The sequence below is a fragment of the Arachis ipaensis genome, chromosome B09 (assembly GCF_000816755.2).
Source record: "Arachis ipaensis cultivar K30076 chromosome B09, Araip1.1, whole genome shotgun sequence".
NCBI classification, from domain to species: Eukaryota; Viridiplantae; Streptophyta; class Magnoliopsida; order Fabales; family Fabaceae; genus Arachis; species Arachis ipaensis.
The window spans coordinates 114821174-114846549 of record NC_029793.2 but is presented as its reverse complement, the minus strand read 5'-3'; the positions used below and the strand labels follow the sequence as shown (position 1 = coordinate 114846549).

The 25376-nt window shown below is 39.4% G+C and overlaps 2 long non-coding RNA genes across 2 annotated transcripts; both read right to left on the bottom strand.

Moving 5' to 3' along the window:
* Positions 713–3020, bottom strand: LOC110267211. Its single transcript, XR_002354571.1, has 2 exons — positions 2574–3020; positions 713–1172 (listed from the first exon to the last, which is right to left on the bottom strand). It is a non-coding gene; the product is annotated as an uncharacterized LOC110267211 (long non-coding RNA).
* On the bottom strand, positions 3446–4955 carry LOC110267210. Its single transcript, XR_002354570.1, has 3 exons — positions 4401–4955; positions 3706–3773; positions 3446–3604 (listed from the first exon to the last, which is right to left on the bottom strand). It is a non-coding gene; the product is annotated as an uncharacterized LOC110267210 (long non-coding RNA).

The following is a 25376-nucleotide window of genomic DNA, read 5'->3' as shown; positions in this document are numbered from 1 at the left end:
AAACCAAGTTAGTTAGAGAGCTCTCTACAGTCCTCATTACTAATTTACCTACTTTGCGGAGACTTTTTCTTTCTATAAAAAAATGTAATTAATTTACCATTCATGGATAGTGTGTGTTTTTTATTTTACACATGCATATAATCTATATAAAATAGAATAGAATATGATGAATTGAAGGAAATAGAGTAAGATGATACAATTATTTGTATGGAGAAATAAGTCTCATTATGTGATCTGTCAAATCATGAAAATATACTCATGAACTAACAAAACAAAAACAGATAATTATTTTTAAAAAATTTATTTTCTAAAATAAAGTACCTAGTGTGTGCAGAAGGCAAGTGATTCGGACTTCCATATGCCTTGTGTATCAGAAACTTCTAGGAGCCAGAAATTTCTTGAAGGGCGCTAAAACTCTCAAATATCACTGGTTGCTTATTATATATTAATAGATGTCAAAGTTCTTATAACTTAAAAGATTTAGAATTTAATTCTTATTCAATTAAAATTTAAAAAAAGAAAGAAAGAAAAGAGAACCCAAGAAAATGTTGCCATTTGTGTCAACTTTGGCAAACCAGATAGGAGAGGGAACTTATAGCGAAGAAAACATGTTGGAATCCCTCATGTATATATAACACTAGTTTTGTTAAAAAAACCAGTTAGTAACATATGAATCAAGGACACAAATCCAATAGTAAAATAGGAATACTTGTAAATAAAATTTTCTCATTTCAATATCTATGAATGATGACTGCATTAGTGCATTACATACAAACAGATGTAGTAGAAATTGCATTTAACTGAGTTGCTATGGCTAACACAGAGATCAGACCCTACATAGTACATAGTACTTACTCTACAAAGTAAAATACAAATAAGGATAAGGTATTCTTTGCAATTTGCAAACCAGCAAACTGTAGTACTAGTATACAGAGTCCTCAATATTCAAAGAGGTAAATGCACTCAAGTGAAGGTAAATTTTAATACAATTGGACGTGGTGTTGATAAAGCAAACTAAAAATAAAGTGTATGTGTTTGAATAACTTAAATTTTGTTGCAGTATCAAACTAAAAGAAGTGAGAACTCACAGCTTAGAGCAGATAACATGAGGTTGGATCCTCATTCATCAAACTCTACCCTTCTTTTAGATCGAGGTTGTAACTTAAATATGCCTGGAAAAAAATCTGCACACTGTAAGAATGCTAGAACAAACACAATTGACACGATATTAAAAATTAAATCCAATACGGGTAAAACTTTTTCGAAAAGGAATGAAATGAAATATTAGAAAGATATGATCCTTCTCGGTGGTACATGCAGAAGCAGTAGTAACCCTAATTAGTAGTTATTAACCAAAATCAAACCTAATTTGACTCGTTAATTACACTAGTTAGGCAAAGAGAAAGAATCAAAAAACAAAACAGAAACGGACAAATTAAAGGGGTTAAAAAGAGTTGGAAATGAAGAGGTAGCATTAGCGTGGAGCAGTGTTGATGATCATGATCATCATAATTAGATTAAACAAAAACAATTTTTGAAATCTGCACACATCTGAGCTGCAAAAGACTGTGATCTATGATAACAAGACTGAAATCAGATTAAATGGGTGTATTCTATTATTTTCTAATCACTAATTTTGGCTTTATGGTTAGATAGTGAGTGTAACCCAAAAAATAAAGTAGTTAACTAGTGAAAAGGTTTCAACAAAAATAAGCAGCCACATGCTCATTCAAATAATAAAAATCAGTCAGCATGAGAGAAATAACAGGCCACAACAACAGCAAAAGAACAGAATTAGTAAACCCGACTTCATACGTAGCAGAATTTTAATTCTCACATAGCAATATAACAAGAATTTCTTAGGTAACATTTCTAAACAATAAAACTTCAAAAATAAAATACTTCAAACACCAGAAAACTATCAATATATTTAATTTACTTTTTTTTCAAAATCGTAAAAAGATGTATAGTTACGTTACTACTGCTCACATCTTACCAAGCATGCTTCCATTTGAACTAGGTATTATCCAAATATCACATTAAGTTAACACACAATTCCACAGAGCTTTAAAAAATAGAAAAGAAAAATAAAGACAGTGGTTTTTACAAATTTCCTGATTCCATATATTAAAAGAAAATAAAAACAGAAAGAAAACAATCTAAAAGCTACTTGTTAGCTAATTTCACACAAGAATTCTGAATTCCTATGATACTAAAAACCTTCACCATCCGCCAACTTCACAAAACAGTAATGGCAAAGTTTAGAAAGAGCTAAGTTTTCATTATTTATATCAACTACATGATTTTGATTAGCATCAAATTTGTTTAACCCCATCATTTCCAACACAGCAAACCCAATAGCATTAATAAAGAAAATGGCAGTGCCTAATTTAAGAAAGAAAGTAGAAACACTGAAGGGTGATGTCAAATTTTGCTTTGATAACTTACAAATACAAGCACTTAAGAAAAGCATCATGAAAGGTAATACCAACATATAATATCAGAAACTGTACATTCATATAATAATAAAGACAAAGAGCATAATGATTTTGAAACTTAAGAAAATCACATACCACTATTATTACTAGTCTACTACTATCTGTTACCACATCAAAGGACATTCTTCACTAATGATTTCGAAACTTCTTTGCTATTTTTCACATTCTTTTGGCTGTTCATATGAAAGACAAAGAACATTCTCATTTTAAAGGGAAAAATTGATGGCCAATGGAGGAAACTGCTAACTTTTTTAATTATAAAGTTGCCCTATATTTCTTTTAGATTAAAAATAAAAAAATTATAAAGAACGACAAAAGCAAGCAACAGTGGTGACATAATTCCTTCAAGTAACTGACATTCTCCTAAAAATCAAACCAGAAAAGATGAACTTACTCCCAAAAGTAAGCACATATTTCGAGCCATCGAGGAGATCCCTCAATTTGCTTTCGCTTGAATTATCTCGGCTAGAAACCCCATGAGAGCCGCATTGACCTAAACTCATTAATGAAACATCATTAGAAGCTGTAACAAAAATGAAGATGGCAGTTAATTCAAATACAATTAAACCTATAAGTCCCTACATTATATATAATTTACTTTGAAAAGTGATTTATGAAAGATAAATTAAAAAAAATTTATTAAAATAGTATAAATAGTATAAAAAGGAATAAATGATAGCTATTTTGCTATTTTCTAATATTGCACATTAGTGACAAGGACCAATTCTGCTAAAAATTAGTTGTGAGATAATTTGGTTTTGATGTATGGACAATTTATAAGCATGCTCATCTTAAAGCCCTTATACCATTTTCCTATATAGAGCTTGACATTATGTAATACAACACCCTACAAAAAACCACTCTTTGGGCTTGAAGCACAGGTAATGTGCATCGAGAATGAGAGCGGAATGGATCAAATTCCTCATAGGCAAAGGCTATAACTTATATATTCTTTCTTCTAGTCAGGGCACTGCTGCATTTTGGTCCAGAGATCAATCATAGGGACTCCACATTCTGCAGCCATAGCAGTGCATGCTCTAGCATACTCGCCAGCAGCTTTGTTTGTTCTCTCAGGAAGACCCTGTGGGTTGTCTGTATATGGATATCTGCAAAAGATATTTTACAAATCGTCAACTTTAAATCTCTGTCAATATCTCCAAAATTCTATAGGTGGGATAGAAGGAAAGAGGGGCAAAAAAAACCATACTGAAGACGTGCAACTTCGTCAATTGGAGGAGGCGTTTTGAGTAGAACAATTGCTTTTGGCCATAGGTTCTGATGAAATTCAAAGAAAGATTTCATGACATCTAGATAGTAAGCAGCGGTGAGAACGAAAGCAAAACCGAATTCAGAGAAAACACAAGATGAAATGGAATCTCCTCCATCATAAGGCTCATGTTACATGTAGTCCTTTCATGTTTTCCTATATTGAAAGCAGTTCCAAAGTTAAATTGATGTGCTCGGATGGTGATTGAGCCTGTAATTTATTATTGGTTTCATGCCAAGAGCAAATAATGACTTATAAAAAGGTTTTCTTAAAATCAGAACCCAACACTGAAAACATAATAGATATATTGGTTATGCTATATGTTACATCCCAGCTAGTCCAAAAAACAAGAAGGTTAATACGGATGCATCAAATATTAATCATAAGTACGAACTAGCACAAACTGAAAAGCATACGAGGGTTGCGTTGATGCGCGAGGGTTGGATGCGATGGTTGAGAAACAGCATACGCAAAAAAACCACAAGATACAAAATAGCAGCACAGCCAAAGCTAATCAATAATCAATTCAATAAAAAGTTAAAAGCAGAAAATATTAAATAATCATCGAATTTTCTTGATTGATTTCTAAATGGAGCATTTAAAAAAAAGAAGATGGAGCACAACTGAGCACTAACCTTCGAGTAACACGGCGAGCAGAACCACCAGAGAGAGGCAAGCAGCACGACGACCAGAACGGCGAGAGGGACGACAAGCAAAATAGCAAGAGGAATGGCGAGCTGGCTAACACAACGATGAACCTGGTTGCGATCTTGAGCGCGAAGGGTGGCGATGGTGAGATAGATGGCGGCGTGATGGAGGTTAGGGTTTTCTAAACCTTTCAAGGAAAAGCCATTCAAAACCCTTTCAAAGCAGCGTCGAGGAAGACAAAGACTACTGACGGTGACGGTGACGGCGACGGCAACGGCAAGCTCGAGGTAGACCACTGTAATGAACGGCGAATGAACGACGGTGGACCTTAAACACAATGCATGATAATTTTCTCAATGCGGCGGTAGGGGGGATGGGAGACCACTAGTCCACTAGGTAAAAAATTAGAGGAAGGGCAGTGAAGAAGATGACGATGAAGGCTGGGTGCGATGAAGATGAACGACGAAGGCAGATTCGAAAGTGAAGATGAAGATGACGGCGCGGCTTCACTTTTATGGTTAAAAGTGAATTTGGAAACAATGTAAAACTAGGGAAAAACTACCAAAAGTACCCAGGAAGTTTACGAACATTGACAAAAGTACCCATAAACTAAGGAAATTAATGCTGTACCCATGAAAGATGGATTCTGTATGACAAAAGTATCCAAATCCTAATTTTTTGTTGATTTTTTAATAAAATTCCTAAACTACCCCACCCTAACCCCATTCTACCGTCACTCCCTCTCTTCTCTTCTTCCTCTCTCCTCACTTATCCCTTAAAAACCCTTACAGAGTCACAGAAACTCTCCTTCTACCTCCTCATTGCCGTCCGCCACCCACCTACTCTATTACTGCCAATCTCTTCCCCTCTCACTGCTTCTCTCTCTCACTATTAAGGTGACTACAACACCTTCATCGCACACCTGTGACCCAACCTGAGGAGAATGCTGCTGTGGCGCGCCTGTTGTAGTCGAGGAGAACGTCGTCATGGCGCGTCTGACCCAGATGAGGAGAACACCGTCGTCGCACACCTGAGAAGAGAGAGGGGTCGTGGTACTCTTGCATGCAGAAAGCGGGTTCGGTAAAGAGAAATCAGAGAAGAAAGGGAGGCGGCATTGTGGATGGAAGTTCTGCCATTGACGATGTTACAGTCGGCCGGCAAAGAAAAAAGTTATTTCTTTTTTTTAAACATTTTTATTTTATTTTTCTTCTTTTCAGAAATTGATTTAGTTACTACTAAAATGATACTATTCTATTTTTTTTAAATCTGCTTCTATTTTTTATGAAGGCTGAGATTGATTTACAGAAGATCCAGTTGATGGCTACTTCTACTTTTGATTTTTGCTGAAATAAATTTCAAATTGGATGAATGGATTTGTTGATTTTTTATGGTTGATGGCTTTTTCTATTTCTAGTTTTGCTAAAGTGAATTGAAATTGGATGAATGGATTTGAAAATTTTTATGTTTTGAGTATTTTTTGGTGTTTGATTAATTTGGTTTGGGTATGAATTATAAACTTATGAGTGAATCGGTTGAGGTCCGATCCTCTACCACCACCACCACTACCATTGATTTCGGTTTGGTTTGTTGTAGGAGTAGTTTTGGACTTCATGGCAAGAGTTGGTGCAAATTGAGTTATGAAAAGTTGAAAAAGTGAGTTGAGATTGAGTGTAGGGTAGTTTACAAATTTTATTAAAAAATCAACAAAAAATTAAGATTTGGATACTTTTGTCATACGGAACCAATCTTTCATGGGTACAGCGTTAATTTCCTTAGTTTATGGGTACCTTTGTCAGCGTTCGTAAACTTCATGGATACTTTTGGTAGTTTTTCCTAAAACTAGTGTGCTGTTGTTACACTTTTAGGGTTAAAATTGAAAACTTAGAAAAAAAATAAAGTGTAGAAAAAAATAGGTGGGAAACTAAATTTTAGGGGAGAAAATTCTATCGGCACGTTTTTGTAGGGTGCCACAATAAACACAGGATAGCCACACTTTTCAAGTGTGCCGGTTTCTCTTTATGGACACGCTTTTCAAGCGTGGCAAAAAAAAACGTGGCCAAATTTCAAATAAGTGGCGCGCTTGTAAAAGCGTGTCGATTTTCCTCTATGGTCACGCTTTTCAAGCGTGACAACAAAAAAGCGTGGCCAAATTTCAAATAAGTGGCTACCCTCGTAAAAGCATGTCGATTTCTCTCTATGGCCACGCTTTTCAAGCGTGGCAAAAAAAAGTGTGGCCAAAACACAAATCAGTGACCCTCCTCACAAAAGCGTGGCCATTGACCACTTTTGGGCATGCTTTAAAAGCGTGGAAAAAAGTGTGTCGACATGCCTTTTTCTTGTAGTGCGTTGATCTAACTATAAACTCAGCTTCAAGACATGATGTTAGCTAGAACCGTACCCTACATTCGTGCCTTGCGCGTGCACTGTCTTAGCAACATATAGAGGCATTGAGCAATCAGAAGAAACACAAACCCGAGACAGAAGCTTTTGTTCCATAAATAATTACAACTCTCCATTTTATAAGGAATTAATTATATATTATTACGCCAATTGAAATGCAAGTTTTAGTTTGCAGAATAATACAATATGCATGTCAAGTGTTCAAGTCTTTTGAGTAAGTGCCTTGTTTTCTAAGGTTTGTTTGTGTACTCTGCTCTGCTAGGGTTTTTTTTTCAGGAGAATCCTTAATTGTAAGCCCGTCTCATAGAAGACTACTAGGAAACAATGGCAGCACATGCTGCCAATCGAATTCATGCTACCAATACTATTGTGACAAATGAAGAAACAGTCATTTTGTTCAATGATGAGGACATAAAAGATGGGATAAAAAAATGCTCGAGGAGTCTTGTAGGCAGGCTGTTTTTAGGTCGGAAAATTAGTCCAGCGACTATTGAGGCAGCTTTATATACGATCTGGAGCCAACTAATAGGTTTCAAAGTCCTGGATCATGGGTGGAACTTGTTCTAATTCTTTTTCGACAATGAAACAGGCTTGATCAGGATTGAAAGAGGTGCACCTTAGCTTTTCAAAAATTACATTTTGAATCTACGAAGGTGGAATGAGGACTAGAAGATTAAAGATGAGGAGTTTGCAACGATTCCAACATGGGTTCAACTATGGGGATTACCATAACAATGCAAAATAAGAAACCTGGGCAGCAAAATAGAAGAAACACTTGGGAGTGTGTTAGAGACAGATCTGTTTTCAATAAGGGGTAAGGAGGACCGATTGCTAAAGATGAAAGTGATGCTGGACATCACAAAACCACTAAGAAGATCCATTACAATTTTAGGCAATAATTAGAAAGTAATGGAGGTGAACCTGAAATACGAACGTATCGATAACTTTTGTTATTATTGTGGTTTTCTTGGTCATGAAGTGAGAAATTGCCAGCAGAATTTGGAGGATACGGCGGTTGGATAGTCAAAGGAGGAATAATCGTGGCTAAGAGCTGAACAAGTGGGGAGAAAAATAGAAAATCCATAAGGAGGACATGAGGAAGTGGGAGAGAGTGACCCAGGGCTGGAAAGAAGAAAACAGAACAAGGTGAGGGAGGAGAATTTGATAGAACCTACAAATTCTAACAATTTATTCACCTTCGAAGCAACAAGCCAAAGTGAGGAGGGTAATGGAGGCAGCAAGCTAAAGTTGAAATAGTTAGCCCGAAGGGAACCAACCCTCAAATCGGTCTCAGGATCTAAGTGGAGCAATATGGGGTTGCAAGACATGACGAATAGGAAGAGACAGTGTCAAGTAGTGGATATATCAACAAGCATGGGAGAAGGTACCACCCAATATATGGCACCCAAGGAGGGATGAAGATGCTGATGTGGAACTGTCGGAGTTTGGAAAACCCCCTGACAGTTCACAACATCCAAGGGATCACAATATTCCATTCCCTCGAAGCATTGTTTCTATGTGAAACTAAAAAGAATGCTTTGACAGTGGAGAGGGTTGTTAGGAGGGTAGGTTTTACAAATTGTTTCACGGTGGATCTGGTGGGTCAGGCAGGAGGCATGGCAGTCGCATGGAAGGAAGGCATTAATTTGCAAGTTATTGAGCAGGAAGGTTTTTTATTCACTTCAAGTGTCACCATGTGGAATATAATCAACAATGGGAGGCAATTGGGGTTTATTTAACCATAGATGAAACAAGAAGAAGAGAACAATTTGAAAGAATACTGCAAAGAGTTCAAATTGGGGACGAAAAGATGATTGTGATAGGGGACTTTAATGCAATCAGATTCCATCATGAAAAAGTGGTCAAAACAAGGAAGAATCCTAAATTCACTCTTCTTTTCGCGTTCCGAAAGTTTTCTCTGTCTCCTTCTTCAATTTTCCCTTTCGGTATTTCATTTCTATGAATTTTGTGGATTTAGCTGTACTTTGAAGATTTTCTCTTCAAATTTGCATCGTACTTGCCTGAGATAGTGAGTTTAGATATTTAAATCTTGCTTTCTGAATTTAATACTTGGCACCAACTTATACTACATGTTTAACATCACCTGCTTTCCTGTTATCCTCTATTTGCCCAGTATTCCAGCTGCTGAGTTTTTATTGATGCGTTTTTCTAATTATCCAGGTGGTTTCATTTGAACGCAACAAATATAATGTAACATTTTTTAATTTTTTCATCAAAAAAACAAAGTGCATAAAAATCATAATTGAGATTTGATAGTGTCGGTGCATACAAACTTGTTTGTTGTCCAACCCACAATGTGCGTTTTTAGTTATCCTTCATTTATAGTTGAGATTGTTTAATGTTCAATGTTTTGGTGAAGAATGAGATGCATTTGAGGCTGTGCCTGTGTGAGGAAGTAGATGAAGCATTCAATCATATATAATAGAAGAAGTCTTTCTGTCTATTACATGAAGAGTGCTTTTTTCACAAGTTAGTAGGAAAAGAAAAACGTTTATGATCTATTACAGTTCATTAATGCATCTATATTATTCTGGCTTCCATTTTTTTCCAAAAATTACCTAGAAAATGTGTAGCTTTTCAAGGCCCATATTCATTCTTTTAACCTATGCAGTAAATAGGCTATCTCATATAGTCATATACTTATATGTAATTTGTGAACAATCTATGCCAGGTTACCCCTATAATTTAGATTTCGACTACGGTGCACTCTCTCAACTTCATCCCTTCTCCATAAACAACCTGGGAGATCTATTTATTGAAAGCAATTATGGAGTCTACTCCCGGTAGTTTGAAGTTGGTGTTTTGGACTGGTTTGCCCGGTTATGGGAAATAGAGAAAGATGAGTACTGGGCTATATGACAAACTGTGGTACTGAGGGCAATCTCCATGGCATCCTAGTTGGGTTAGTTTTAGTTTGACTTTGTTCAACATTTTGCGAATTTGGAAAGAACATGATTATATTGTTAAATATGACATTTGCGGGAGAGAGGTCCTTTCGAATGGGATTTTGTATGCCTAACAAGAATCACATTATTCTGTATTTAAAGCTTTCCCAAGTTCAAGAGTAGCCATCACCCATCTTCACCCCGTCAACTTCGAAGGCCGCCACTGTGTGTACAGAGAAGAAGAGATTACGGTCGGTTTCAGCCTCTCTCGTCAAGTGTTGGTGGTCTTCTTCTTAAGGATCAGGCTGCTTCTACATCAACACTGGCTGCTTCTGCATCAACTCCAATTCTTGCCTCTCTTTTTCTCGTCGGTGCTAGTTTTGGTAGAGCCGCTGTCACCCAGTTCCGCTGCTGTGGCTGTTGCCGATTAGGGAAGATTGTCTCCACGATTTCCATCTCGGCATCCCTCGTTGCCACTAGCCAGTGCCTAGTTGTCTTATTATGTTCACAAAGTCATGGTTGTTGTTGTAGAACCGGAGTTTCGTTTAGGGAGGGAGTGGAGAGATAGGGATCAGTTTAAATCTGGGATAGTGGTCTTCCAAGTTAGGTCTGTTTAGCTCTACCCAAGTTTTTTTTTAAAAAAAAGAAAATTTTGGGTGCTAGCACTCTCGTTAAAATTTAATCAGTATTTAATCATCAAGAAAAGAATGTGTAATTAGGGCAAGCTTGATGACGGTAATGCCAACCAAGCATCAGCACACGCACAATACTTGGCACCAACTTATACTACATGTTTAACATCACCTACTTCCCTCCTCTGTTTGCCTAGTATTCCAGCTGCTGAGTTTTATTGCTACGTTTTTCTAATTATCCAGGTGGTTTCATTTGATTATAACAAATATAATGTAACATTTTTTTTAATTTTTTCTAAAAGAAAACAAAGTGCGTAAAAATCATAATTGAGATTTGATAGGGTCGATGCATACAAACTTGTTCGTTGTCCAACCCACAATGTGCGTTTTTAGTTATCCTTCATTTGTAGTTGAGATTGTTTAATGTTTAACGCTTTAGTGAAGAATGAGATGCATCTGAGGCTGTGCCTTTGTGAGGAAGTAGATGAAGAATTCAATCATGTATAACAGAAGAAGTCTTTCTGTCTATCACATGAAGAGTACTTTTTTCACTAGTTAGAGGGAAACAAAAAATGCTTATGATCAATTACAGTTCATTAATGCATCTATATTATTCTGGCTTCCATTTTGTGCAAAAATTACCTAGAAGATGTGTAGCTTTTCAAGACCCATATTCATTCTTTTCACCTATGGAGTTTATAGGCTATCTCATATAGTCATATACTCATATGTAATTTGTGAAGAATCTATACCAGGTTACCCCTATAATTTGGATTTCGACTACAATGCACTCTCTCAACTTCAACACTTCTCCAAAAACAACTTGGGAGATCCATTCATTGAAAGCAATTATGGAGTCCACTCCCGGCAGTTTGAAGTTGGTGTTTTAGAGTGGTTTGCCCGGTTATAGGAAATAGAGAAAGATAAGTACTGGGGCTATATGACAAACTGTGGTACTGAGGGCAATCTCCCTAGCATCCTAGTTGGGTTAGTTTTAGTTTGACTTTGTTCAACATTTTACAAATTTGGAAAGAACACGATTATATTGTTAAATATGACTTTTGCAGGAGAGAGGTCCTTTCGGATGGGATTTTGTACGCCTCACAAGAATCACATTATTATGTATTTAAAGCTTTCCCAAGTTCAAGAGTAGCCAGCACCCGTCTTCACGCCGTCAACTTCGAAGGCCGCCACTGTGTGCACAGAGAAGAAGAGATTGCAGTTGCTTTCAGCCTCTCTCGTCAAGTGTTGGTGGTCTTCTTCATTAGGATCAGGCTGCTTCTACATCAACACCGGCTGCTTCTGTATCAACTCCGATCATTTCCATTCTTTTTCTCGTCGGTGCTGGTTTTGGCGGAGCTGCCGTCACCCAATTCTGCTGACATGGCTGTCGCCAATTGGGGAAGCTTGTCTCCGCGATTCCCATCCCGACGTCCCTCGTTGCCGCTGGCTAGTGCCTAGTTGTCTTATTATGTTCACAAAGTGACGGTTGTTATTGTAGAACCAGGGTTTCGTTTAGGGAGGGAGTGGGGAGAGGGGGATCAGTTTGAATCTGGGGTAGTAGTCTTCCGGGTCGGGTCTGTTCGGCTCTACCCAAGTTTATTTTTAAAAAAAATTAGGATCTAGCACTCTCGTTAAAATTTAATCAGTATTTAATCATCAAGAAAAGAATGTATAACGAGGGCAAGCTTGATGATGGTGATGCCAACCAAACATCAACAGACACACAATACTTGGCACCAACTTATACTACATGTTTAACTTCATCTGCTTCCCTGTTATCCTCTGTTTGCCTATTCCAGCTGCTGAGTTTTTATTGCTACGTTTTCCTAATTATCCAGGTGGTTTTATTTGAACGCAACAAATATAATGTAACATTTTTTAATTTTTTCTTCAAAAAAACAGTGCGTAAAAATCATAATTGAGATTTGATAGTGTCGGTGCATACAAACTTGTTCGTTGTCCAACCAACAATATGCGTTTTTAGTTATCCTTCATTTATAGTTGAGATTGTTTAATGTTTAATGTTTTGGTGAAGAATGAGATGCATTTGAGGCTGTGGCTATGTGAGGAAGTGGATAAAGCATTCAATCATGTGTAATAGAAGAAGTGTAACACTCTAATTAGCCTAAGCTTTACCTCACGTCATAAAGCAAAGGTTAACTAGAGATTACGACAGTTCTAAAGCTCATACATATGCTATATAGAAAGAATATTATAGTCTAGAAGCCCGATGAAGGATATAACTCAAAAACAGGATTTGAAAAGCGCAAACTGTATTAACGAGCTACTAGCTTAAGGCACAAGAAACAGATAAGATACAACAAAATATAAGTATATAATATCATAGGAAACTAGCCTCGACTTGCGGAGTTTAAGCTGGCTAGCCATATAGAGGTATACAGAACCATACAGAAACCTGACAGTTTAAAAACAGCTTATACAAGTTTTTCTCTCATAATACAAGCCTCTAGGCATAGAAAAATACTAAAGTGAGAGACATATAAACAAAATAATCCAAAAAGACTCCAAAAGAATCCAGGATCCTCCGCTTCTGTCACCATCCAAAGCAACTCACCGAGGTGGGTTGCGACCTGCATCTGAAAAATACAACAAAGATATGGTATGAGAACCGGGGGTTCTCAGTATGGTAACAGTGCCCAGTGATGTAGGATATAAGACCCCGGGACGCCAAAGGCAATCCTAAGCTCCATATCCATTACAAGATTCAAGCTTAAGGCATTCTAAAATAAATAAGCATAATATAAACCTCATCATAAATAAATCGGGTGATCTATCTTAAAGGAGTTCTATTCTAAACAAACACCGCTGTCTCACAGCCTTCTCCAACCTATCCTCCATGCGATCCCATCGCCACCGTCTTCTGAACCTCCTCAATCCCAGTAGAAGGCACAATTAATAACAATGCAAGTAATTCACAAGTAAAAGCATACAAGATAGGTAGATCAAGTAGGCAAATAGGCATGTTATTCAATTAGGCATACAATTACAAGTCGGCAAAGCAAACAAACAGATAGGAAATGCATATGATGAATGCCTGTCCTACTGGCTGTGATATCACATTGTCGGTTCAACTGCCAACCCGACACATCTCCATGGAGACGTCACCCTTCGGATTTTTCATATGGAAACGCCTGAGATATAGTGCCCAGATCACTGTCCAGGTACCGGCGCCTGCTCGCCCTATAAATCCGAAGGGATGCGAGCGGGATACTCTTGCCTCAGACCTCACATCTCAACATAAGCGGGATTAACCACCGTCTTTACGCCGCCGCCGCTACCTCGACAGGCGGGATTAACCACCGTCCCTGCCCGGTGCATAGTGTCTCATAATCTCAGTAAAAACATTATTTCATTGGTTTTCAGAAAATATTTTCAGTATACAGAGATCCATCGTCTCAATCAGAGTCCTCGACTCATCTCAACCATTGTCCATTCATAACTCAGTTTCCAATGTCAAAATTTCATCATTCCTTATCACATATATCACTTATCCTCCACCCAATGTCAAATCATTCTCAGCACGCCAGAAACCTAGGCCTCTGTTTTCTAATTTATCATAAAACCATGTTCTAGAACCCTTAAGTTATATCCCATGTTCTAATACTCAAAATTAAGCCCAAGAACACTTAAAATGGTACTTTAGAAGCTTACAATCTTGTTGGAAAGGTATAATAGTTGAAAAGCAAGAAAAATTTAAAAAACAGGACGTGTGCAGCCGTACAGGGGTGTGTGCGTGTGCACGCCCAGGAGATTTTAAGATGTGTGCGTACGCAGAGGTGACAAAATTTTCAGAATCTGTTCCCTCGCATAACCTGTGCTAGCTCCCCCAACAGATTGACCTTCCCGACGTGTGCGTTCGCGCAGACCTGTGCGTCCGCACAGGTTGCAGTTTTTCCTTGGATATGTGCGCGCACAAGCTGTGCTAGCACTGCGAACAGAACGCACTTCCCTGCCTGTGCGTGCGCACAGGTGTGTGCGTCCGCACAGGTCAAAATTTTCGCAGGGTGTGCGTTCGCACAAGGGTGTGCGCCCACACGTATCAGTAATCATAGAATTCTGCAACTTTGCAGAATTTCAGATTTTTAACACCAACTTTGAATGATCATAACTTCCTCTACAAAATTTTAATTTTTACAAACTTTATATCAATTCGAACGGTTTTAAAAGATCTTTAATTATACGAAAATTTCAATCAATTTCAAAAATCGAGGCAAAAGTTATGATCAGACAAAGTTCACCCAAAAATCCAACTTTACCAAACTTTACAATTACCACCATATCTTACCATACCCATACCACATCATACCAAACCATCCAAAACTCCATTTTTCATCAAAATGTACCTGTTGTATCATAATACACCAACCTTACCACATTCTCCTTCTCATTTCATTACTCTCAATTCCAACATCAACTATATAGCACTTATGATCAAAATCACCATACCATCAAACCCACCATTTCATAAATCACAACACTAAAATTATCATAAGGAACCAACTTCCAATCCATACAATCATTCAACATCATCTCATCATTATAATTCATCACAAATCAACCCAACATTCATCAATTCATCAATATTTAACACACCAACCATCATTTTAGTTCAACCTATCTTATTGGTCACTAGCCTATGTGTCCATGAATATTATATACTACATAGAAGAAACCGAAACTATACCTTGGCCGATTCCTTTTATGCACCCAAATTCCAACTTAGAACAAAGAAGCTTCCAACCACAATCCAAGCTTTCAATTCCACTCCAATAAGCACAATTAAGTTCCAAGAGCTCCCAAAGGCACAATAATCAAACTATATACATATAAATCACCTCAAATCAACCTAGGGTTCCAATTGAACATAAAGTCACAAGGGTTTAGTGGCTCTTACCTTCTCCAATATATTTACTAGCAAGAATCCAAGGCTAAGCAAGGATTAGAGCAAACCTAAACATCCAAAATCACAAAACTCATTTATTCAAAAACCCTATAAACCAAAAATTTTGAGGAGAGAAACTGAGAAGGATTCAAGCTTTCCTTATTAGTTTCTTATATGGTTTTTGTATAACTCTTCACAAGAAACGCGTAGCCACAAACGGTGCGGCGATCGGAGCTCTCTAGCTCAAGATATGAGCTTTGGAAGATTGAGACGAATAGTAACCATGGGGTTTCTGTCTTCTTCTATTTCTCAGCTGTGTGAGTGTGTTTGTTTAGGTGTTATGCTGAAATGGGTTCACTTATGAACCCTTTTATATGTTGGGCTTGGGCCCAACTTGGGCCCAGTCCAACCCGTTAGCGTTTTTAGCCCGTTTGGCCTAACTTCGGGCCAAACCTTTAAAATTAACGCCCGATTTTCCATTCCTAACATTTTTCTAAGGCTTTCACCGGTTTTCACTTTTTCTCGTGCAGTACCGGGTAGACTTGAACCGGTTCAACCGGTTCAACTGTCGGTTTGCAGTTTTTCACGGTTTTTCGCAGAAAGTACATTTTCTGACTCAGAAAGATCTACTGAGTCCGAAAATCACCTTTAAATCCTGAAATTCTCACTCTAACTTTTCGAAGCCTAATTTGGGAAATATTAATTACTTAATTAACTGGTTGATTAGTTACGGTTCTTACATTCTCCCCACCAAATAAGAAATTTTGCCCTCAAAATTTGAATTACCTGAGAAAAGTTCGGGATAATTCTTTTGCATCTCAGACTCCAATTCCCAAGTGTGCTCTTCTACTCCGGCTCGCTCCCAAGCAACTTTAACCAATGGGTCATCCTTTCCTCGCAGCTTCTTCACACTACTGTCATCGATCCTCACTGGCGTTACTTGGAAAGTCAAGTTCTCTTTCAACTCAACCGATTCAGGCTCCAACACATGAGCCGCATCCGACGTGTACTTATGGAGTTGTGACATGTGGAATACGTCATGCAAGTTAGACAGATGAGGTGGCAAAGCTACTTGATATGCCACCAGCCCGAATCTCTTCAAAATCTCAAACGGTCTTATATATCTTGGGTTCAACTTCTTGGTCTTGATTGCTCTTCCAATCCCAGTTGTTGGTGTAACCCTAAGGAATACGTGTTCTCCTACTTCAAACTCTAACAGTTTCCTTCTTTGATCTGCATAACTCTTTTGTCGACTCTAAGCAGTCAAAATCCTTTCTCGTATTCTCTTAACCTTCTCAGTAGTCTCTGCTACCACATCTGGACCCAATACACTTGCTTCACCAGATTCATACCAACAAAGTGAAGACTGGCACTTCCGTCCATACAAAGCCTCATACGAAGCCATCTCATTGCTCGCATGAAAATTTTTGTTATATGCAAACTCCACCAACGACATGTAACGATCCCAACTTCTAGGTTGATCCAACACACATGCTCTTAGCATATCTTCCAACGTCTGAATAGTCCTTTCTGATTGTCCATCTGTCTGTGGATGATACGTCGTACTAAGACATAACTTCGTATCGAAAGCTCTTTGGAAAGTTCCACAAAACCTTGAGGTGAAACGGGGATCACGGTCCGATACTATGCTTGACGGCACACCATGCAACCTTACTATCTCCTTGATGTATAATCTCGCCAACTCTTCTATAGAACAGTTTATTCTGATAGGCAGAAAATGAGCGGATTTGGTTAAGCGATCCACGATCACCCAAATCGCATCAAATCCCGACCTAGTCCTCGGTAAACCGGTCACAAAATCCATCGCAATTCCTTCCCACTTCCACTGAGGAATCTGAAGGGGTTGTAGCGTTCCTGATGGTTTCTGATGCTCTATCTTCACTTTCTGATAAGTTAAACACTTGGATACTACTATTGCTACATCACCCTTCATTCCAGGCCACCAGAACATCCTCTTCAAGTCATAATACATCTTCGTGCTTTCGGGATGAATGGAAAACCCACTGTTGTGAGCTTCTGACAACAAATCTTGTCTCAAACTCCCAACGTCCGGTATACAAATTCTTCCCTTGTACCTCCACAACCCTTCATCATCCTTAGTGAATTCTTCGCGCCTTTTACCACAAACTGGTTGAAACAATTGCTGAAGCATCTGCTCATCTTGCTGAGCCCTTTGTATTTTCGATTTAAACGTGCTTGAGATTTGAAGCTGGTTCAAACAAGCTCTTCCGGCAACTTCACTAATGTCCAGCTTAAGGTCTACAAACTTATCTACTAGCTCCTCTTCCTTGATTCTCATCCAAGCTATTATTAAAGATTTCCAACTGAATGCATCTGCTACTACATTCACCTTTCCAGGATGATAACTCAGCTCAAAATCATAATCTTTAAGCAACTTCATCCACCTCCTCTGACGCATATTTAGCTCTTTCTGATCAAAGATGTACTTGAGACTCTTATGATTAGAAAAGATGCTAAACCGCACTCCATACAAGTGGTGTCTCCAAATCTTCAATGCAAACACAATCGCCGCTAATTCCAAGTCATGAGTGGGGTAATTCACCTCATGCAGTCTCAGCTGACGCGATGCGTAAGCCACCACATTTTGATGTTGCATCAACACGCAACCCAAACCTTTCAATGACGCATCACAAAATACTTCAAACGGTTCATGCAGTTCCGGTAAGATTAGAATAGGTGCTGAAGTTAATCTCTGCTTTAAAGTTTGAAAACTCTCTTCGCACTCCGACGTCCATACAAATGGCACCTCTTTCCCCGTTAATTTCGTCATCGGTAGCGCAATTCGGGAAAATCCTTCGATAAATCTCCGATAATATCCAGCTAAGCCCAAAAAGCTCCTGACTTCCGTCACAGTCGTCGGTCTTTCCCATTCCATCACCGCTTCTACCTTAGAAGGATCCACCGCTATTCCTCCTTTACTCACCACATGGCCTAAGAACTTCACTTCCTCCTTCCAAAACTCACACTTTGACAGCTTACCGTACAACTTCCTTTCCTTTAGGATTTGCATCACAATCCTCAAGTGCTCCTTATGCTCTTTCACCGTTTTAGAGTAAACCAAGATGTCATCTATGAAAACCACCATGAATTTGTCCAAAAAGGGACGAAACACTCTGTTCATGTAATCCACGAAAACAACAGGTGCATTCGTTAACCCAAAGGACATTACTGCAAACTCGTAGTGTCCATAGTGTGTCCTAAACGCCGTCTTAGGAATATCATCCTCTTTCACCCTGATTTGATGGTAACCAGATTTGAAATCTATCTTGGAAAACACTCTAGCTCCTTGTAATTGATCCATCAAGTCATCTATTCTTGGCAGCGGGTACTTGTTCTTCACAGTCACCTTATTCAACTGTCGGTAATCCACACACAAGTGCATTCCTCCATCTTTCTTCTTTACCAATAAAACTGGCGCTCCCACGGTGATACACTCAGTCGAATGAACCTCTTGTTCAGAAGCTCTTCCAACTAAATCTTTAACTCTGCCAGCTCTATCGGAGCCATTCTATATGGCGCAATCGACACTGGTCCGGCTCCCGACACCAATTCGATCGCAAATTCAATTTTCCCTTTGAGGTGGGAACTCCGGGATATCTTCTGGGAACACTTCTGGAAAATCTTTAACCATCGGTATCTGATCTAAGTTCTGGGCATCACCCAACGCATTAGCAGCCAACAAAATATAACCCTGACTCTCCTCCCTACTACAATGCACCATTACAGAGTTCAGGTAATATCCCATAGCTACCACTGCTCCATTTTCTCCTTCCGGCATAAACCGAATTGTCCGTTCAAAGCAATCCAACAAAACCCGATTCTTCGACAACCAATCAAACCCCAAAATCATTTCAAGTCCCACCATTGGTAAACAGATCAAATCATGGACAAAATCTCTACTCTCAAGCTTGAAACCTACTTGTCTACAACCTGACTTAGTCATAACTGTTTGATGCGGAGTATGTACATGCAGATCAAAAGGTAACTCTGACATTTTCAAGCCTAATTCCTCAACTTTAGCAAATAAAATAAACGAATGCGAAGCTCCAGTATCATATAATGCAACTAAGGATTTATCACGAATTAGACATATACCTCTCATCAAATGATCCGCCTTAGAAGCATCCTTGGCATTCACAGTAAAGACTCGAACTTAATGCTGACTCTGGCCCACATTCTGGTTCCTCCCACGAGGGCAATCCCTCACAATGTGGCCAGGCAACCCACACTTGAACCAACCACCTAAACCAATCTTGCATGAGTCATAAGGGTGAAAACGTCCACAACGATTACAAGCTAAATCCGGAGAATCCTTACTCTGATTTCCTCTTCCCTTAGCATACTGAAACTGATTCTGATTATTCTTTCTGAAGCCTCCTTAGCCTTGAGGCACATATCCTCCTCTTTTGAAGCTTTGTCCTCTCGGATGAAAATACTTGCCACGCCTACGACTAGAACTCCCTCCATGAGTGTCCTTAGATGCTGCCACGATCTTGGCATACTCCTCCACTACCCTAGCCTTATTCACCAAGTCGGAGAAGACACAGATCTCCATAGGAGCCACAGTAGTCATAATGCTCTCCTTCAAACCCCTTTGGTACTTAATGCACCTCCACCTCTCAAAAGTCTCCGGGTCACCCTGACACACCCGAGAAAACCTACAAAGCTCTTCGAACTTGTTAGTGTACTCTGCCACAGACATGGAACCTTGCTTCAACTGCATTAGCTCCATCTCCTTTGCTTCCCTTGCAGACTCAGGGAAGTATTTCTTATAGAAAGCCGTTTGGAACACCTCCCATAGAATGTTGGCATTCTGAAGCTGTAGCAAATGACACTCAGCTTGCCACTAGGGCTGGGCCTCGCCCGCTAGCTGATAAGCGACAAACTCTACATATTGATTAAGAGGAACATGTTGCGCCTGTAAAGCACGCTCCATAGCCTGGAACCAGTGGTCCGCTTCAGTAGGATTTGTGGACCCTCAGAAAGTTGGCAGATGAACCTTGAGGAACGTTGCCAAGGTCATCGAAACTCCTCCCGTGTTATCGCCGTTACCTTCACCATTATCATTGGCATTCCCTTCGCCATTCCCATTGCCATTTCTGTTCCTGGCCGGTTGGCCCAATCTCTGCACAGCTTGCAAAGTCGCAGCAGCATTCGCTTCCATGGTGTTCGCTAAGTTAGCCATGGCCGCCATGAACTCGGCATGGTTATCAGCTGGTTGCTCATTCCTACTTTCCTGTGTACGTGTTTGACCTCACCCACGAGTGGCCATTAGGGTTCCTGTCTACACCAAACAATCGATATCAAGGTGATCAGTCTCAATATCAAAAGTCTAGTGCTTCAATTATCCCAAACAAGCACTCACAAACAAGAATGCTATGCATATATCAAGTAGATAACCTAATAGCATCAAAGAAAAGACACACAGAGTATGCAACGAAGCACAATCGGTCCATCCCTCAGGCTCACGAGGACGAACTGCTCTAATACCACTAAATGTAATACCCTAATTAGCCTAAGCTTTACCTCGCGTCGTAAAGCAAAGGTTAACCAGAGATTACGACAGTTCTAAAGCTCACACGTAGAAAGAATATTATAGTCTAGAAGCCCGATGAAGGAGATAACTCAAAAATAGGATTTGAAAAGTGCAAACCATATTAACGAGCTACTAGCTTAAGGCACAAGAAACAGATAAGATACAATAAAATTATAAGTATATAATATCATAGGAAACTAGCCTCGACTCGCGGAGTTTAGGCCGGCTAGCCATATACAGGTATACAGAACCATACAGAAACCTGACAATTTAAAAACAGCTTATACAAGTTTTTCTCTCATAATACAAGCCTCTAGGCATAGAAAAATACAAAAGTGAGAGACATATAAACAAAATAAACCAAAACGACTCTAAAAGAATCTAAGATCCTCCGCTTCTGTCACCATCCAAAGCAACTCACCGAGGTGGGTTGCGACCTGCATCTGAAAAATACAACAAAGATATAGTATGAGAACTGGGGGTTCTCAGTATGGTAACAGTACCCAGTGATGTAGGATATAAGACCCCGGGACACCAAAGACAATCCTAAGGCCTATATCCATCACAAGATTCAAGCTTAAGGAATTCTAAAACAAATAAGCATAATATAAACCTCATCATAAATAAACCGGGTGATCTATCTTAAAGGAGTTCTATTCTAAACAAATACCGCTGTCCCACAGCCTTCTCTAACCTATCCTCCATGTGATCCCATCGCCAACGTCTTCCGAACCTCTTTAATCCCAGTAGAAGGCACAATTAATAACAATGCAAGTAATTCACAAGTAAAATCATACAAGACAGGTAGATCAAGTAGGCAAATAGGCATGTTATTCAATTAGGCATACAATTACAAGTCGGCAAAGCAAACAAGCAGATAGGAAATGCATATGATGAATGCCTGCCCTACTGGCTATGATATCACATTGTCGGTTCAACTGCCAACCCGACACATCTCCATGGAGACGTCACCCTTCGGATTTTTCATATGGGAACCCCCAAGATATAGTGCCTGGATCACTGTCCAGGTACCGGCGCCTGCTCGCCCTATAAATCCAAAGGGATGCGAGCGGGATACTCTTGCCTCAGACCTCACATCTCAATGTAAGCGGGATTAACCACCGTCCTTACGCCTCCGCCGCTACCTCGACAGGCGGGATTAACCACCGTCCCTGTCGGGCGCATAACGTCTCATAATCTCAGTAAAAATATTATTTCAGTGGTTTTTGGAAAATATTTTCAGTATACAAAGATCCATCGTCTCAATCAAAGTCCTCGACTCATCTCAACCATTGTCCATTCATAACTCAGTTTCCAATGTCAAAAGTTCATCATTCCTTATCTCATATATCACTTATCCTCCACCCAACATCAAATCATTCTCAGCATGCCAGAAACCTAGGCCTCCATTTTCTAATTTATCATAAAACCATGTTCTAGAACCCTTAAGTTATATCCCATGTTATAATACTCAAAATTAAGCCCAAGAACTCTTAAAATGGTGTTTTAGAAGCTTACAACTTTGTTGGGAAGGTAGAATAGTTGAAAAACAAGAAAAATTTAAGAAATAGGACATGTGCGACCGCACAGGGGTGTGTGCATGCGCACGCCCAGGAGATTTTAAGATGTGTGCGTACGCACAGGAGTGTACGTATGCACAGGGGTGTGCGTATGCACAGGGGTGTACGCATGCACAGGTGACAAAATTTTTAGAATCCGTTCCCTGGCACAACCTGTGCCAGCGCCCCCAACAGATTGACCTTCCCGACGTGTGCGTCCGCGCAGACCTGTGCGTCCGCATAGGTTGAAGTTTTTCCCTGGATATGTGCGCACACAACCTGTGCTAGCTGATAAACCACTATTTTATGGTTTATAATGTGTTTTATTGTGTGGTTTTATCATGATCTTTATCCACTTATTCTTATAATTAGCATGCATTTATATTTCCTTCCTAAAATTATTACATGATTGAAAACTTGCTTCCTAGAGACTTTTAATTATGTATTTTAATTCTCCTTTATTCCATTCGATGCCGTGATCTGTGTGTTAAGTGTTTCAGGCTTTATAGGGCACGAATAAGTTGGAGATTGGAAAGGAAGCTTGCAAAAATAGAAGGAACACAAGAAATTAAGGAGATGGCCAGCAAGAAGTGACGCGGCCGCATGGCTCACGCGACCGCGCAAAAGAGAGGAAATCGCAGTGACACGGCCGCATGGCTCATGCGACCGCACGGATTGGAATAGCATAAGTGACGCGGAGGCGTGGACGATGCGTCCACGTGGAGAAGCAAAACGCCGAATGACGCATTCGCATGAATGACGCGATCGCGTGACGTGCGCGATCTGCATAATCTGCAGAATCGCTGGGGACGATTTTGGGCCCTATTTTGACCCAGTTTTTGGCCAAGAAAAGCAGACTAGAGCCAGAGAACATGCAGAAACCAACAACAACATTCATTCCGCATAGTTTTAGTTTTTTAGATCTAGTTTTCCTCTCCTTTAGGTTTTCTCTCTACACATTCATAGTTCTTAGGATTTTTAATTTCTTTTTTGCATTGGGATATTGAGAAGAGTTGTTACCTCATCAAGACTTCGTCATTCTAGTTCGTTTTCTTTACTTGGCTTTACTCTTCCATGTCCTTTAATTTATTTCAATCTTACTGTTGGATTATTTTAGAATTTATCAATACAAGAGTTATTTTTATTTTTAATTAATTCATTTGAGTTTTATTTATCATGTCTTCCTTTAATTTCCTTTCCTATGTTATGAATTCCACATTCACAATGAGCGAGTAGTTCCCTAACTTGATGGGGAGTTGATTGAAAGGAACCCTTGAGTTGGAGTGCTCAATGGAGAAATTGTAATTGGGTTATTATTGGTTTGCTCTCTAGTCACTAACGCCAGTCCTTCCAAGTAAGCGGACTGGGACTTGTGAATAGAAACAGCATTCCAACTTGTTTGACTTTCCCTTACCTAGTAAGGGATAACTAAACAGAACAACCCCAATTATCAATTAATCTTGAAAGTACTGCAACAAGAATAGGGCTTCCAACTAATCTACTCCCAATCAAGGCTTTTATTTAAATTACATTAATTCTCTGATTTAATTTCCTGTCATTCAACTCAAATCTTTTTTTTTTGAAAACCATCTGATTAATAAAATAGCACACTTTCCTGCAACTCGTTGGGAGACGACCTGGGATTCATACTCCCAGTATTTTAACTTTAATTTCTGTGACATCCTTTTAAATTGATAAGCGGATTTCTGGTTGGTTGAGAACTATACTTGCAACGCATATCTTATAACAATTCTTAACTCGCCAATTTCTGCCACGTCAATTTTTGGCACCGTTGCCGGGGAGTTGCAATAGAGTGTTAAAGTTATTAATTGGAATTTATTTATTTGTATTTTATTTTATTTTGCTACTATGAGCTGCTTGTTTCTTTCGCTAGATGACGCGTTCACTTCCTGATCCAAGCTTGCCAGTATTCGATCCTGAGATTGAAAGAACTATTTCACGAATAAGGCAAGCTCGGCGTAGGTTAGTCCTCTCTGAGGGCGGATCTGAAACGTCATTTGAGGAAGAAACCAGCCCCCGTTCTACTGATTCAGTTGATTTACGTATAGGTGACATGGCAACACCTAGGAGAGTTACTATCCAGGAGGCTGGAGCCCCTGATTTTACAATGCAACAGTTTCAAGTGCATCATCTAGCGGTGGCTACAGACTTTGAAATAAAGACCGCACTGCTCAATTTGATGCCCAAGTTTCATAGCTTACCTGCTCAAGAGCCTATCAAGCACCTGAGAGATTTTCACGCAGCCTGTTCTACTGTCAGGCGTGATGGTGCAGATGAAACTTCAATTTTGCTGAAAGCCTTTCCATTTTCTCTTGAGGGAAAGGGAAGAGAGTGGTACTACACTCAACCCGCTACAACTGTATCCAACTGGGATACACTCAGAAGAGAATTTTTAGAAAAGTTCTTTCCAGCTGAAGTTATTGATAAACTGAGGAAGGATATTTCCATGATTGTTCAGGATGAATCTGAAACTCTCTATGAGTACTGGGAGTGCTTCAATAATCTTCTGGAAGCTTGTCCCCACCATATGATTGATAAGATAGTGTTACTCGGCTACGTCACACAGGGCATGAGGCCCCAAGATAAGACCACATTAGAAAGTGCTAGCAATGGGTCTATGAAAAAGTACAAGACCACTGATGAGTTATGGCAATTGATCAGCGAATTAGCTGAATCTACTAGGAATCACAGGCAGAAACAAGGCCGTGCAAAAGCCGTTGCAGAAGTATCCTCTAGCAGAGAGACTGCTGCTTTAACTCAGAGTATCTGTGAAATGACCAACTTGCTGAAGCAGATGCAATTGAACCAACAACAAGTTCAGCAAGCTCAACCTTCTTCACCACAGCAAAACCAACAGTTAGTCCCACAGAGAATTTGCAGAATCTGTACTGATTATAGCCACTATACTGATGAATGTCCGCAACTCCAGCAGGAAGACAACACCGTGGCAGCCACTCATAA